Source organism: Sebastes fasciatus, chromosome 5 (assembly GCF_043250625.1).
Source record: "Sebastes fasciatus isolate fSebFas1 chromosome 5, fSebFas1.pri, whole genome shotgun sequence".
NCBI classification, from domain to species: Eukaryota; Metazoa; Chordata; class Actinopteri; order Perciformes; family Sebastidae; genus Sebastes; species Sebastes fasciatus.
The window spans coordinates 5,199,536-5,214,625 of NC_133799.1; the positions used below are offsets into that span (position 1 = coordinate 5,199,536).

The 15,090-nt window shown below is 39.7% G+C and overlaps 14 non-coding genes across 14 annotated transcripts; 7 read left to right on the top strand and 7 right to left on the bottom strand.

Annotated features, from left to right (window-relative positions):
• Nucleotides 1-926: 926 nt before the first annotated feature.
• LOC141768657 (5S ribosomal RNA) lies at nucleotides 927-1,045 on the bottom strand. The gene has a single exon (XR_012594152.1). It is a non-coding gene; the product is annotated as a 5S ribosomal RNA (ribosomal RNA).
• A 602-nt stretch (nucleotides 1,046-1,647) lies between these two features.
• LOC141768658 (5S ribosomal RNA) lies at nucleotides 1,648-1,766 on the top strand. Its single transcript, XR_012594153.1, has one exon. It is a non-coding gene; the product is annotated as a 5S ribosomal RNA (ribosomal RNA).
• A 1,362-nt stretch (nucleotides 1,767-3,128) lies between these two features.
• LOC141768659 (5S ribosomal RNA) lies at nucleotides 3,129-3,247 on the bottom strand. Its single transcript, XR_012594154.1, has one exon. It is a non-coding gene; the product is annotated as a 5S ribosomal RNA (ribosomal RNA).
• Nucleotides 3,248-3,849: 602 nt separating this feature from the next.
• LOC141768660 (5S ribosomal RNA) lies at nucleotides 3,850-3,968 on the top strand. Its single transcript, XR_012594155.1, has one exon. It is a non-coding gene; the product is annotated as a 5S ribosomal RNA (ribosomal RNA).
• Nucleotides 3,969-5,333: 1,365 nt separating this feature from the next.
• Nucleotides 5,334-5,452, bottom strand: LOC141768661 (5S ribosomal RNA). Its single transcript, XR_012594156.1, has one exon. It is a non-coding gene; the product is annotated as a 5S ribosomal RNA (ribosomal RNA).
• Nucleotides 5,453-6,054: 602 nt separating this feature from the next.
• LOC141768663 (5S ribosomal RNA) lies at nucleotides 6,055-6,173 on the top strand. The gene has a single exon (XR_012594158.1). It is a non-coding gene; the product is annotated as a 5S ribosomal RNA (ribosomal RNA).
• A 1,362-nt stretch (nucleotides 6,174-7,535) lies between these two features.
• On the bottom strand, nucleotides 7,536-7,654 carry LOC141768664 (5S ribosomal RNA). The gene has a single exon (XR_012594159.1). It is a non-coding gene; the product is annotated as a 5S ribosomal RNA (ribosomal RNA).
• Nucleotides 7,655-8,256: 602 nt separating this feature from the next.
• On the top strand, nucleotides 8,257-8,375 carry LOC141768665 (5S ribosomal RNA). Its single transcript, XR_012594160.1, has one exon. It is a non-coding gene; the product is annotated as a 5S ribosomal RNA (ribosomal RNA).
• A 1,362-nt stretch (nucleotides 8,376-9,737) lies between these two features.
• On the bottom strand, nucleotides 9,738-9,856 carry LOC141768666 (5S ribosomal RNA). The gene has a single exon (XR_012594161.1). It is a non-coding gene; the product is annotated as a 5S ribosomal RNA (ribosomal RNA).
• A 602-nt stretch (nucleotides 9,857-10,458) lies between these two features.
• On the top strand, nucleotides 10,459-10,577 carry LOC141768667 (5S ribosomal RNA). The gene has a single exon (XR_012594162.1). It is a non-coding gene; the product is annotated as a 5S ribosomal RNA (ribosomal RNA).
• A 1,365-nt stretch (nucleotides 10,578-11,942) lies between these two features.
• Nucleotides 11,943-12,061, bottom strand: LOC141768668 (5S ribosomal RNA). The gene has a single exon (XR_012594163.1). It is a non-coding gene; the product is annotated as a 5S ribosomal RNA (ribosomal RNA).
• Nucleotides 12,062-12,663: 602 nt separating this feature from the next.
• Nucleotides 12,664-12,782, top strand: LOC141768669 (5S ribosomal RNA). The gene has a single exon (XR_012594164.1). It is a non-coding gene; the product is annotated as a 5S ribosomal RNA (ribosomal RNA).
• A 1,362-nt stretch (nucleotides 12,783-14,144) lies between these two features.
• On the bottom strand, nucleotides 14,145-14,263 carry LOC141768670 (5S ribosomal RNA). The gene has a single exon (XR_012594165.1). It is a non-coding gene; the product is annotated as a 5S ribosomal RNA (ribosomal RNA).
• A 602-nt stretch (nucleotides 14,264-14,865) lies between these two features.
• On the top strand, nucleotides 14,866-14,984 carry LOC141768671 (5S ribosomal RNA). Its single transcript, XR_012594166.1, has one exon. It is a non-coding gene; the product is annotated as a 5S ribosomal RNA (ribosomal RNA).
• The last annotated feature ends 106 nt before the right edge of the window (nucleotides 14,985-15,090 follow it).

The following is a 15,090-nucleotide window of genomic DNA, read 5'->3' on the forward strand; positions in this document are numbered from 1 at the left end:
TTTTCAAATGATGATGTGCTTACAAAAAAAAATACTTTTGGAAATGACATTGTGAGAAGTTTCCAAATGTAGAGTACGTATTGTTAGGAATATACAGTAGTGTACATTATCAGTGCTTGGGAGTAAAATAAGAAGAGTGTTTCTTTTACAGCTATAGCTGTAGAAGTATGTGTACAGTACGTTTTAACAATTCTAATAAAATACTGGGGAAAAGTGAGGCAGTTTTGGGATCTAACGTAGCATCCACCTGACGATCAATACTGATTTCAGAGAAGAACCTAAGCCACCTTTCGCGTCCTTTCATATCATTACATCATAAACTAATTAGAAGCTGATCAATTTCACTCAGAAGAAAAACAAACCATTATTTAAGTTTATTGGACAACATACAGTGTAAAGAATAGTGCAGCAAGATATTCATCACTCATAAACGACAAGTCAGTTTTCAACTTTTTTTGAAAAGCATGCAGAAGTGATTCAAGCTGAAGTAATGGCCGTTACTCTTTGGTGACAGCACACTAGCATCAGGACAAAGCGTTGACAATGTGGGAGAAAGGCCCCGTAGTTCAGCGTAAGAACTGGGTATGCAAGCTGTGAAATAAAGTATTCCCTCCTTCATCCTTTTTCACTGTAATTACAGTGCAGTTATAGGGCTATTTGCTCACTTTCAAGGGAATCACAAAGTAAATATTGGGTAAGCGAACTGCAATATGTAGCTTCATTTCAATATGCACACCGTAAGCTTCTAGATAGTAGAGGTAGATATGGTTTCCTTGTGAATGTTTTTCTCTTCTTGAAAAAGGAAGTGATTTTTGTAGGAGCGAAAAATTATAAAATTCAAAGTCCAGAGATGAGCTGCTCTGATTTTCAAAGTGTCCACCGGAGAAGCAGCAGTGTCCTCTGCTGTTTGTAAAGAGAAGTGCAAAAGCTTACAGCACCTGGTATTCCCAGGCGGTCTCCCATCCAAGTACTGACCAGGCCCGACCCTGCTTAGCTTCCGAGATCAGACGAGATCGGGCGTGTTCAGGGTGGTATGGCCGTAAGCAACAGTACTTGTAAGAAAAGGCCCTTTATAGATGTCGATCACTACCACCGTGAACGCCTGTGTGCATTTCTGTCCATATTGACATTAACATATTTCTATAAGTTGTGGGCAAGGAGCTCTGATTACAGTGATACAGTTTCCCCACATGAATGATAAAGACTATCTATTACAGAGGTGAGATTGTAACTAAGCTGCTTGAATGCATTTTTGAGGTGCTTTTTTCAATTTTATGCTACTTTATACTTCATTTTACAGGGATAGATTGTAGTTTTTACTCCACTACGGTTGTGATTGCTATTGAGACTTTGTAGATTGAGATTTGACATTTAAAACGTGATTATTTCATAAAATATGGCGCAGTATGATACTTGAAAATGCTGCTTACACAGCAATACATCAGTGATAATAATCCAATAATAGTTTTATAACACAGCCTGTAACAAGGTAACACTGACAGAGTTTGTTACACAGGCCATTTTTGTCATCAAAGTGAGAATATTTGTTTGTGCTCCTGACAATCTGCAGCTGCTACCTGTATAGACAGAATAAGAAGACTTTGTGTTACAGCATCTATAAAGGGCCCTTTTGTTGATGCAGTTGTTGCTTACGGCCATACCACCCTGAACACGCCCGATCTCGTCTGATCTCGGAAGCTAAGCAGGGTCGGGCCTGGTCAGTACTTGGATGGGAGACCGCCTGGGAATACCAGGTGCTGTAAGCTTTTTCACTTCTCTTTACAAACAGCAGAGGACGCTGCTGCTTCATTGGACACTGACAGGCACAGATGAAAGTCAATAGAATGGTGCACACACAATGTCAATGCTTTTCTAATATTTTTTAAAGAACAGATCAGGAGTTACAGGTGTAGACATGGCAGATAGAAGTTCAATTAGATGAATGCTTTCTGCATTCTAAACTCACTGATCATTTCTTTGCAAACATTTACTTATATCTTGTTGATGTAAATGTCAAATGCTGGAAGGCCAAGCAATTCTCCGGTGGTGTAGCCAATTTCTTGGGCCTCTGTCCTCACATGTCCATACACATGCAAGACATCTGTCTGGGGTACAGTCGTGTTGTTACTGGGTAACAAGGCAGGGAAAATAAGGGGTAACAGTGTCCATATTGCAATGAAATTAGCTATAGTATCATTTATATTATTTTCAAATGATGATGTGCTTACAAAAAAAAATACTTTGGGAATGACATTGTGAGAAGTTTCCAAATGTAGAGTACGTATTGTTAGGAATACACAGTAGTGTACATTATTAGTGCTCGGGAACAAAACAAGTAGGGTGTTCCTTTACAGCTATAGCTGTAGAAGTATGTGTACAGTATGTTTTAACAATTCTAATAAAATACTGGGGAAAAGTGAGGCAGTTTTGGGATCTAACGTAGCATCCACCTGACGATCAATACTGATTTCAGAGAAGAACCTAAGCCACCTTTCGCGTCCTTTCATATCATTACATCATAAACTAATTAGAAGCTGATTAATTTCACTCAGAAAAAAACAAACCTTTATTTAAGTTTATTGGACAACATACAGTGTAAAGAATAGTGCAGCAAGATATTCATCACTCACAAACGACACGTCAGTTTTCAACTTTTTTTGAAAAGCATGCAGATGTGATTCGAGCTGAAGTAATGGCCGTTACTCTTTGGTGACAGCACACTAGCATCAGGACAAAGCGTTGAAAATGTGGGAGAAAGGCCCCGTAGTTCAGCGTAAGAACTGGGTATGCAAGCTGTGAAATAAAGTAGTCCCTCCTTCATCCTTTTTCACTGTAATAACAGTACAGTTATAGGGCTATTTGCTCACTTTCAAGGGAATCACAAAGTAAATATTGGGTAAGCGGACTCCAATATGTAGCTTCATTTCAATATGCACACCATAAGCTTCTAGATAGTAGAGGTAGATATGGTTTCCTTGTGAATGTTTTTCTCTTCTTGAAAAAGGAAGTGATTTTTGTAGGAGCGAAAAATTATAAAATTCAAAGTCCAGAGATGAGCTGCTCTGATTTTCAAAGTGTCCACCGGAGAAGCAGCGGCGCTCTCTGCTGTTTGTAAAGAGAAGTGAAAAAGCTTACAGCACCTGGTATTCCCAGGCGGTCTCCCATCCAAGTACTGACCAGGCCCGACCCTGCTTAGCTTCCGAGATCAGACGAGATCGGGCGTGTTCAGGGTGGTATGGCCGTAAGCAACAGTACTTGTAAGAAAAGGCCCTTTATAGATGTCGATCACTACCACTGTGAACGCCTGTGTGCATTTCTGTCCATATTGACATTAACATATTTCTGTAAGTTGTGGGCAAGGAGCTCTGATTACAGTGATACAGTTTCCCCACATGAATGATAAAGACTATCTATTACAGAGGTGAGATTGTAACTAAGCTGCTTGAATGCATTTTTGAGGTGCTTTTTTCAATTTTATGCTACTTTATACTTCATTTTACAGGGATAGATTGTAGTTTTTACTCCACTACGGTTGTGAATGCTATTGAGACTTTGTAGATTGAGATTTGACATTTAAAACGTGATTATTTCATAAAATATGGCGCAGTATGATACTTGAAAATGCTGCTTACACAGCAATACATCAGTGATAATAATCCAATAATAGTTTTATAACACAGCCTGTAACAAGGTAACACTGACAGAGTTTGTTACACAGGCCATTTTTGTCATCAAAGTGAGAATATTTGTTTGTGCTCCTGACAATCTGCAGCTGCTACCTGTATAGACAGAATAAGAAGACTTTGTGTTACAGCATCTATAAAGGGCCCTTTTGTTGATGCAGTTGTTGCTTACGGCCATACCACCCTGAACACGCCCGATCTCGTCTGATCTCGGAAGCTAAGCAGGGTCGGGCCTGGTCAGTACTTGGATGGGAGACCGCCTGGGAATACCAGGTGCTGTAAGCTTTTTCACTTCTCTTTACAAACAGCAGAGAGCGCCGCTGCTTCTTCATTGGACACTGACAGGCACAGATGAAAGTCAATAGAATGGTGCACACACAATGTCAATGCTTTTCTAATATTTTTTAAAGAACAGATCAGGAGTTACAGGTGTAGACATGGCAGATAGAAGTTCAATTAGATGAATGCTTTCTGCATTCTAAACTCACTGATCATTTCTTTGCAAACATTTACTTATATCTTGTTGATGTAAATGTCAAATGCTGGAAGGCCAAGCAATTCTCCGGTGGTGTAGCCAATTTCTTGGGCCTCTGTCCTCACATGTCCATACACATGCAAGACATCTGTCTGGGGTACAGTCGTGTTGTTACTGGGTAACAAGGCAGGGAAAATAAGGGGTAACAGTGTCCATATTGCAATGAAATTAGCTATAGTATCATTTATATTATTTTCAAATGATGATGTGCTTACAAAAAAAAATACTTTGGGAATGACATTGTGAGAAGTTTCCAAATGTAGAGTACGTATTGTTAGGAATACACAGTAGTGTACATTATTAGTGCTCGGGAACAAAACAAGTAGGGTGTTCCTTTACAGCTATAGCTGTAGAAGTATGTGTACAGTATGTTTTAACAATTCTAATAAAATACTGGGGAAAAGTGAGGCAGTTTTGGGATCTAACGTAGCATCCACCTGACGATCAATACTGATTTCAGAGAAGAACCTAAGCCACCTTTCTCGTCCTTTCATATCATTACATCATAAACTAATTAGAAGCTGATTAATTTCACTCAGAAAAAAACAAACCTTTATTTAAGTTTATTGGACAACATACAGTGTAAAGAATAGTGCAGCAAGATATTCATCACTCACAAACGACACGTCAGTTTTCAACTTTTTTTGAAAAGCATGCAGATGTGATTCGAGCTGAAGTAATGGCCGTTACTCTTTGGTGACAGCACACTAGCATCAGGACAAAGCGTTGAAAATGTGGGAGAAAGGCCCCGTAGTTCAGCGTAAGAACTGGGTATGCAAGCTGTGAAATAAAGTAGTCCCTCCTTCATCCTTTTTCACTGTAATAACAGTACAGTTATAGGGCTATTTGCTCACTTTCAAGGGAATCACAAAGTAAATATTGGGTAAGCGGACTCCAATATGTAGCTTCATTTCAATATGCACACCATAAGCTTCTAGATAGTAGAGGTAGATATGGTTTCCTTGTGAATGTTTTTCTCTTCTTGAAAAAGGAAGTGATTTTTGTAGGAGCGAAAAATTATAAAATTCAAAGTCCAGAGATGAGCTGCTCTGATTTTCAAAGTGTCCACCGGAGAAGCAGCGGCGCTCTCTGCTGTTTGTAAAGAGAAGTGAAAAAGCTTACAGCACCTGGTATTCCCAGGCGGTCTCCCATCCAAGTACTGACCAGGCCCGACCCTGCTTAGCTTCCGAGATCAGACGAGATCGGGCGTGTTCAGGGTGGTATGGCCGTAAGCAACAGTACTTGTAAGAAAAGGCCCTTTATAGATGTCGATCACTACCACCGTGAACGCCTGTGTGCATTTCTGTCCATATTGACATTAACATATTTCTGTAAGTTGTGGGCAAGGAGCTCTGATTACAGTGATACAGTTTCCCCACATGAATGATAAAGACTATCTATTACAGAGGTGAGATTGTAACTAAGCTGCTTGAATGCATTTTTGAGGTGCTTTTTTCAATTTTATGCTACTTTATACTTCATTTTACAGGGATAGATTGTAGTTTTTACTCCACTACGGTTGTGAATGCTATTGAGACTTTGTAGATTGAGATTTGACATTTAAAACGTGATTATTTCATAAAATATGGCGCAGTATGATACTTGAAAATGCTGCTTACACAGCAATACATCAGTGATAATAATCCAATAATAGTTTTATAACACAGCCTGTAACAAGGTAACACTGACAGAGTTTGTTACACAGGCCATTTTTGTCATCAAAGTGAGAATATTTGTTTGTGCTCCTGACAATCTGCAGCTGCTACCTGTATAGACAGAATAAGAAGACTTTGTGTTACAGCATCTATAAAGGGCCCTTTTGTTGATGCAGTTGTTGCTTACGGCCATACCACCCTGAACACGCCCGATCTCGTCTGATCTCGGAAGCTAAGCAGGGTCGGGCCTGGTCAGTACTTGGATGGGAGACCGCCTGGGAATACCAGGTGCTGTAAGCTTTTGCACTTCTCTTTACAAACAGCAGAGGACGCTGCTGCTTCATTGGACACTGACAGGCACAGATGAAAGTCAATAGAATGGTGCACACACAATGTCAATGCTTTTCTAATATTTTTTAAAGAACAGATCAGGAGTTACAGGTGTAGACATGGCAGATAGAAGTTCAATTAGATGAATGCTTTCTGCATTCTAAACTCACTGATCATTTCTTTGCAAACATTTACTTATATCTTGTTGATGTAAATGTCAAATGCTGGAAGGCCAAGCAATTCTCCGGTGGTGTAGCCAATTTCTTGGGCCTCTGTCCTCACATGTCCATACACATGCAAGACATCTGTCTGGGGTACAGTCGTGTTGTTACTGGGTAACAAGGCAGGGAAAATAAGGGGTAACAGTGTCCATATTGCAATGAAATTAGCTATAGTATCATTTATATTATTTTCAAATGATGATGTGCTTACAAAAAAAAATACTTTGGGAATGACATTGTGAGAAGTTTCCAAATGTAGAGTACGTATTGTTAGGAATACACAGTAGTGTACATTATTAGTGCTCGGGAACAAAACAAGTAGGGTGTTCCTTTACAGCTATAGCTGTAGAAGTATGTGTACAGTATGTTTTAACAATTCTAATAAAATACTGGGGAAAAGTGAGGCAGTTTTGGGATCTAACGTAGCATCCACCTGACGATCAATACTGATTTCAGAGAAGAACCTAAGCCACCTTTCGCGTCCTTTCATATCATTACATCATAAACTAATTAGAAGCTGATTAATTTCACTCAGAAAAAAACAAACCTTTATTTAAGTTTATTGGACAACATACAGTGTAAAGAATAGTGCAGCAAGATATTCATCACTCACAAACGACACGTCAGTTTTCAACTTTTTTTGAAAAGCATGCAGATGTGATTCGAGCTGAAGTAATGGCCGTTACTCTTTGGTGACAGCACACTAGCATCAGGACAAAGCGTTGAAAATGTGGGAGAAAGGCCCCGTAGTTCAGCGTAAGAACTGGGTATGCAAGCTGTGAAATAAAGTAGTCCCTCCTTCATCCTTTTTCACTGTAATAACAGTACAGTTATAGGGCTATTTGCTCACTTTCAAGGGAATCACAAAGTAAATATTGGGTAAGCGGACTCCAATATGTAGCTTCATTTCAATATGCACACCATAAGCTTCTAGATAGTAGAGGTAGATATGGTTTCCTTGTGAATGTTTTTCTCTTCTTGAAAAAGGAAGTGATTTTTGTAGGAGCGAAAAATTATAAAATTCAAAGTCCAGAGATGAGCTGCTCTGATTTTCAAAGTGTCCACCGGAGAAGCAGCGGCGCTCTCTGCTGTTTGTAAAGAGAAGTGAAAAAGCTTACAGCACCTGGTATTCCCAGGCGGTCTCCCATCCAAGTACTGACCAGGCCCGACCCTGCTTAGCTTCCGAGATCAGACGAGATCGGGCGTGTTCAGGGTGGTATGGCCGTAAGCAACAGTACTTGTAAGAAAAGGCCCTTTATAGATGTCGATCACTACCACCGTGAACGCCTGTGTGCATTTCTGTCCATATTGACATTAACATATTTCTGTAAGTTGTGGGCAAGGAGCTCTGATTACAGTGATACAGTTTCCCCACATGAATGATAAAGACTATCTATTACAGAGGTGAGATTGTAACTAAGCTGCTTGAATGCATTTTTGAGGTGCTTTTTTCAATTTTATGCTACTTTATACTTCATTTTACAGGGATAGATTGTAGTTTTTACTCCACTACGGTTGTGAATGCTATTGAGACTTTGTAGATTGAGATTTGACATTTAAAACGTGATTATTTCATAAAATATGGCGCAGTATGATACTTGAAAATGCTGCTTACACAGCAATACATCAGTGATAATAATCCAATAATAGTTTTATAACACAGCCTGTAACAAGGTAACACTGACAGAGTTTGTTACACAGGCCATTTTTGTCATCAAAGTGAGAATATTTGTTTGTGCTCCTGACAATCTGCAGCTGCTACCTGTATAGACAGAATAAGAAGACTTTGTGTTACAGCATCTATAAAGGGCCCTTTTGTTGATGCAGTTGTTGCTTACGGCCATACCACCCTGAACACGCCCGATCTCGTCTGATCTCGGAAGCTAAGCAGGGTCGGGCCTGGTCAGTACTTGGATGGGAGACCGCCTGGGAATACCAGGTGCTGTAAGCTTTTGCACTTCTCTTTACAAACAGCAGAGGACGCTGCTGCTTCATTGGACACTGACAGGCACAGATGAAAGTCAATAGAATGGTGCACACACAATGTCAATGCTTTTCTAATATTTTTTAAAGAACAGATCAGGAGTTACAGGTGTAGACATGGCAGATAGAAGTTCAATTAGATGAATGCTTTCTGCATTCTAAACTCACTGATCATTTCTTTGCAAACATTTACTTATATCTTGTTGATGTAAATGTCAAATGCTGGAAGGCCAAGCAATTCTCCGGTGGTGTAGCCAATTTCTTGGGCCTCTGTCCTCACATGTCCATACACATGCAAGACATCTGTCTGGGGTACAGTCGTGTTGTTACTGGGTAACAAGGCAGGGAAAATAAGGGGTAACAGTGTCCATATTGCAATGAAATTAGCTATAGTATCATTTATATTATTTTCAAATGATGATGTGCTTACAAAAAAAAATACTTTGGGAATGACATTGTGAGAAGTTTCCAAATGTAGAGTACGTATTGTTAGGAATACACAGTAGTGTACATTATTAGTGCTCGGGAACAAAACAAGTAGGGTGTTCCTTTACAGCTATAGCTGTAGAAGTATGTGTACAGTATGTTTTAACAATTCTAATAAAATACTGGGGAAAAGTGAGGCAGTTTTGGGATCTAACGTAGCATCCACCTGACGATCAATACTGATTTCAGAGAAGAACCTAAGCCACCTTTCGCGTCCTTTCATATCATTACATCATAAACTAATTAGAAGCTGATTAATTTCACTCAGAAAAAAACAAACCTTTATTTAAGTTTATTGGACAACATACAGTGTAAAGAATAGTGCAGCAAGATATTCATCACTCACAAACGACACGTCAGTTTTCAACTTTTTTTGAAAAGCATGCAGATGTGATTCGAGCTGAAGTAATGGCCGTTACTCTTTGGTGACAGCACACTAGCATCAGGACAAAGCGTTGAAAATGTGGGAGAAAGGCCCCGTAGTTCAGCGTAAGAACTGGGTATGCAAGCTGTGAAATAAAGTAGTCCCTCCTTCATCCTTTTTCACTGTAATAACAGTACAGTTATAGGGCTATTTGCTCACTTTCAAGGGAATCACAAAGTAAATATTGGGTAAGCGAACTGCAATATGAAGCTTCATTTCAATATGCACACCATAAGCTTCTAGATAGTAGAGGTAGATATGGTTTCCTTGTGAATGTTTTTCTCTTCTTGAAAAAGGAAGTGATTTTTGTAGGAGCGAAAAATTATAAAATTCAAAGTCCAGAGATGAGCTGCTCTGATTTTCAAAGTGTCCACCGGAGAAGCAGCGGCGCTCTCTGCTGTTTGTAAAGAGAAGTGAAAAAGCTTACAGCACCTGGTATTCCCAGGCGGTCTCCCATCCAAGTACTGACCAGGCCCGACCCTGCTTAGCTTCCGAGATCAGACGAGATCGGGCGTGTTCAGGGTGGTATGGCCGTAAGCAACAGTACTTGTAAGAAAAGGCCCTTTATAGATGTCGATCACTACCACCGTGAACGCCTGTGTGCATTTCTGTCCATATTGACATTAACATATTTCTGTAAGTTGTGGGCAAGGAGCTCTGATTACAGTGATACAGTTTCCCCACATGAATGATAAAGACTATCTATTACAGAGGTGAGATTGTAACTAAGCTGCTTGAATGCATTTTTGAGGTGCTTTTTTCAATTTTATGCTACTTTATACTTCATTTTACAGGGATAGATTGTAGTTTTTACTCCACTACGGTTGTGAATGCTATTGAGACTTTGTAGATTGAGATTTGACATTTAAAACGTGATTATTTCATAAAATATGGCGCAGTATGATACTTGAAAATGCTGCTTACACAGCAATACATCAGTGATAATAATCCAATAATAGTTTTATAACACAGCCTGTAACAAGGTAACACTGACAGAGTTTGTTACACAGGCCATTTTTGTCATCAAAGTGAGAATATTTGTTTGTGCTCCTGACAATCTGCAGCTGCTACCTGTATAGACAGAATAAGAAGACTTTGTGTTACAGCATCTATAAAGGGCCCTTTTGTTGATGCAGTTGTTGCTTACGGCCATACCACCCTGAACACGCCCGATCTCGTCTGATCTCGGAAGCTAAGCAGGGTCGGGCCTGGTCAGTACTTGGATGGGAGACCGCCTGGGAATACCAGGTGCTGTAAGCTTTTTCACTTCTCTTTACAAACAGCAGAGAGCGCCGCTGCTTCTTCATTGGACACTGACAGGCACAGATGAAAGTCAATAGAATGGTGCACACACAATGTCAATGCTTTTCTAATATTTTTTAAAGAACAGATCAGGAGTTACAGGTGTAGACATGGCAGATAGAAGTTCAATTAGATGAATGCTTTCTGCATTCTAAACTCACTGATCATTTCTTTGCAAACATTTACTTATATCTTGTTGATGTAAATGTCAAATGCTGGAAGGCCAAGCAATTCTCCGGTGGTGTAGCCAATTTCTTGGGCCTCTGTCCTCACATGTCCATACACATGCAAGACATCTGTCTGGGGTACAGTCGTGTTGTTACTGGGTAACAAGGCAGGGAAAATAAGGGGTAACAGTGTCCATATTGCAATGAAATTAGCTATAGTATCATTTATATTATTTTCAAATGATGATGTGCTTACAAAAAAAAATACTTTGGGAATGACATTGTGAGAAGTTTCCAAATGTAGAGTACGTATTGTTAGGAATACACAGTAGTGTACATTATTAGTGCTCGGGAACAAAACAAGTAGGGTGTTCCTTTACAGCTATAGCTGTAGAAGTATGTGTACAGTATGTTTTAACAATTCTAATAAAATACTGGGGAAAAGTGAGGCAGTTTTGGGATCTAACGTAGCATCCACCTGACGATCAATACTGATTTCAGAGAAGAACCTAAGCCACCTTTCTCGTCCTTTCATATCATTACATCATAAACTAATTAGAAGCTGATTAATTTCACTCAGAAAAAAACAAACCTTTATTTAAGTTTATTGGACAACATACAGTGTAAAGAATAGTGCAGCAAGATATTCATCACTCACAAACGACACGTCAGTTTTCAACTTTTTTTGAAAAGCATGCAGATGTGATTCGAGCTGAAGTAATGGCCGTTACTCTTTGGTGACAGCACACTAGCATCAGGACAAAGCGTTGAAAATGTGGGAGAAAGGCCCCGTAGTTCAGCGTAAGAACTGGGTATGCAAGCTGTGAAATAAAGTAGTCCCTCCTTCATCCTTTTTCACTGTAATAACAGTACAGTTATAGGGCTATTTGCTCACTTTCAAGGGAATCACAAAGTAAATATTGGGTAAGCGGACTCCAATATGTAGCTTCATTTCAATATGCACACCATAAGCTTCTAGATAGTAGAGGTAGATATGGTTTCCTTGTGAATGTTTTTCTCTTCTTGAAAAAGGAAGTGATTTTTGTAGGAGCGAAAAATTATAAAATTCAAAGTCCAGAGATGAGCTGCTCTGATTTTCAAAGTGTCCACCGGAGAAGCAGCGGCGCTCTCTGCTGTTTGTAAAGAGAAGTGAAAAAGCTTACAGCACCTGGTATTCCCAGGCGGTCTCCCATCCAAGTACTGACCAGGCCCGACCCTGCTTAGCTTCCGAGATCAGACGAGATCGGGCGTGTTCAGGGTGGTATGGCCGTAAGCAACAGTACTTGTAAGAAAAGGCCCTTTATAGATGTCGATCACTACCACCGTGAACGCCTGTGTGCATTTCTGTCCATATTGACATTAACATATTTCTGTAAGTTGTGGGCAAGGAGCTCTGATTACAGTGATACAGTTTCCCCACATGAATGATAAAGACTATCTATTACAGAGGTGAGATTGTAACTAAGCTGCTTGAATGCATTTTTGAGGTGCTTTTTTCAATTTTATGCTACTTTATACTTCATTTTACAGGGATAGATTGTAGTTTTTACTCCACTACGGTTGTGAATGCTATTGAGACTTTGTAGATTGAGATTTGACATTTAAAACGTGATTATTTCATAAAATATGGCGCAGTATGATACTTGAAAATGCTGCTTACACAGCAATACATCAGTGATAATAATCCAATAATAGTTTTATAACACAGCCTGTAACAAGGTAACACTGACAGAGTTTGTTACACAGGCCATTTTTGTCATCAAAGTGAGAATATTTGTTTGTGCTCCTGACAATCTGCAGCTGCTACCTGTATAGACAGAATAAGAAGACTTTGTGTTACAGCATCTATAAAGGGCCCTTTTGTTGATGCAGTTGTTGCTTACGGCCATACCACCCTGAACACGCCCGATCTCGTCTGATCTCGGAAGCTAAGCAGGGTCGGGCCTGGTCAGTACTTGGATGGGAGACCGCCTGGGAATACCAGGTGCTGTAAGCTTTTGCACTTCTCTTTACAAACAGCAGAGGACGCTGCTGCTTCATTGGACACTGACAGGCACAGATGAAAGTCAATAGAATGGTGCACACACAATGTCAATGCTTTTCTAATATTTTTTAAAGAACAGATCAGGAGTTACAGGTGTAGACATGGCAGATAGAAGTTCAATTAGATGAATGCTTTCTGCATTCTAAACTCACTGATCATTTCTTTGCAAACATTTACTTATATCTTGTTGATGTAAATGTCAAATGCTGGAAGGCCAAGCAATTCTCCGGTGGTGTAGCCAATTTCTTGGGCCTCTGTCCTCACATGTCCATACACATGCAAGACATCTGTCTGGGGTACAGTCGTGTTGTTACTGGGTAACAAGGCAGGGAAAATAAGGGGTAACAGTGTCCATATTGCAATGAAATTAGCTATAGTATCATTTATATTATTTTCAAATGATGATGTGCTTACAAAAAAAAATACTTTGGGAATGACATTGTGAGAAGTTTCCAAATGTAGAGTACGTATTGTTAGGAATACACAGTAGTGTACATTATTAGTGCTCGGGAACAAAACAAGTAGGGTGTTCCTTTACAGCTATAGCTGTAGAAGTATGTGTACAGTATGTTTTAACAATTCTAATAAAATACTGGGGAAAAGTGAGGCAGTTTTGGGATCTAACGTAGCATCCACCTGACGATCAATACTGATTTCAGAGAAGAACCTAAGCCACCTTTCGCGTCCTTTCATATCATTACATCATAAACTAATTAGAAGCTGATTAATTTCACTCAGAAAAAAACAAACCTTTATTTAAGTTTATTGGACAACATACAGTGTAAAGAATAGTGCAGCAAGATATTCATCACTCACAAACGACACGTCAGTTTTCAACTTTTTTTGAAAAGCATGCAGATGTGATTCGAGCTGAAGTAATGGCCGTTACTCTTTGGTGACAGCACACTAGCATCAGGACAAAGCGTTGAAAATGTGGGAGAAAGGCCCCGTAGTTCAGCGTAAGAACTGGGTATGCAAGCTGTGAAATAAAGTAGTCCCTCCTTCATCCTTTTTCACTGTAATAACAGTACAGTTATAGGGCTATTTGCTCACTTTCAAGGGAATCACAAAGTAAATATTGGGTAAGCGGACTCCAATATGTAGCTTCATTTCAATATGCACACCATAAGCTTCTAGATAGTAGAGGTAGATATGGTTTCCTTGTGAATGTTTTTCTCTTCTTGAAAAAGGAAGTGATTTTTGTAGGAGCGAAAAATTATAAAATTCAAAGTCCAGAGATGAGCTGCTCTGATTTTCAAAGTGTCCACCGGAGAAGCAGCGGCGCTCTCTGCTGTTTGTAAAGAGAAGTGAAAAAGCTTACAGCACCTGGTATTCCCAGGCGGTCTCCCATCCAAGTACTGACCAGGCCCGACCCTGCTTAGCTTCCGAGATCAGACGAGATCGGGCGTGTTCAGGGTGGTATGGCCGTAAGCAACAGTACTTGTAAGAAAAGGCCCTTTATAGATGTCGATCACTACCACCGTGAACGCCTGTGTGCATTTCTGTCCATATTGACATTAACATATTTCTGTAAGTTGTGGGCAAGGAGCTCTGATTACAGTGATACAGTTTCCCCACATGAATGATAAAGACTATCTATTACAGAGGTGAGATTGTAACTAAGCTGCTTGAATGCATTTTTGAGGTGCTTTTTTCAATTTTATGCTACTTTATACTTCATTTTACAGGGATAGATTGTAGTTTTTACTCCACTACGGTTGTGAATGCTATTGAGACTTTGTAGATTGAGATTTGACATTTAAAACGTGATTATTTCATAAAATATGGCGCAGTATGATACTTGAAAATGCTGCTTACACAGCAATACATCAGTGATAATAATCCAATAATAGTTTTATAACACAGCCTGTAACAAGGTAACACTGACAGAGTTTGTTACACAGGCCATTTTTGTCATCAAAGTGAGAATATTTGTTTGTGCTCCTGACAATCTGCAGCTGCTACCTGTATAGACAGAATAAGAAGACTTTGTGTTACAGCATCTATAAAGGGCCCTTTTGTTGATGCAGTTGTTGCTTACGGCCATACCACCCTGAACACGCCCGATCTCGTCTGATCTCGGAAGCTAAGCAGGGTCGGGCCTGGTCAGTACTTGGATGGGAGACCGCCTGGGAATACCAGGTGCTGTAAGCTTTTGCACTTCTCTTTACAAACAGCAGAGGACGCTGCTGCTTCATTGGACACTGACAGGCACAGATGAAAGTCAATAGAATGGTGCACACACAATGTCAATGCTTTT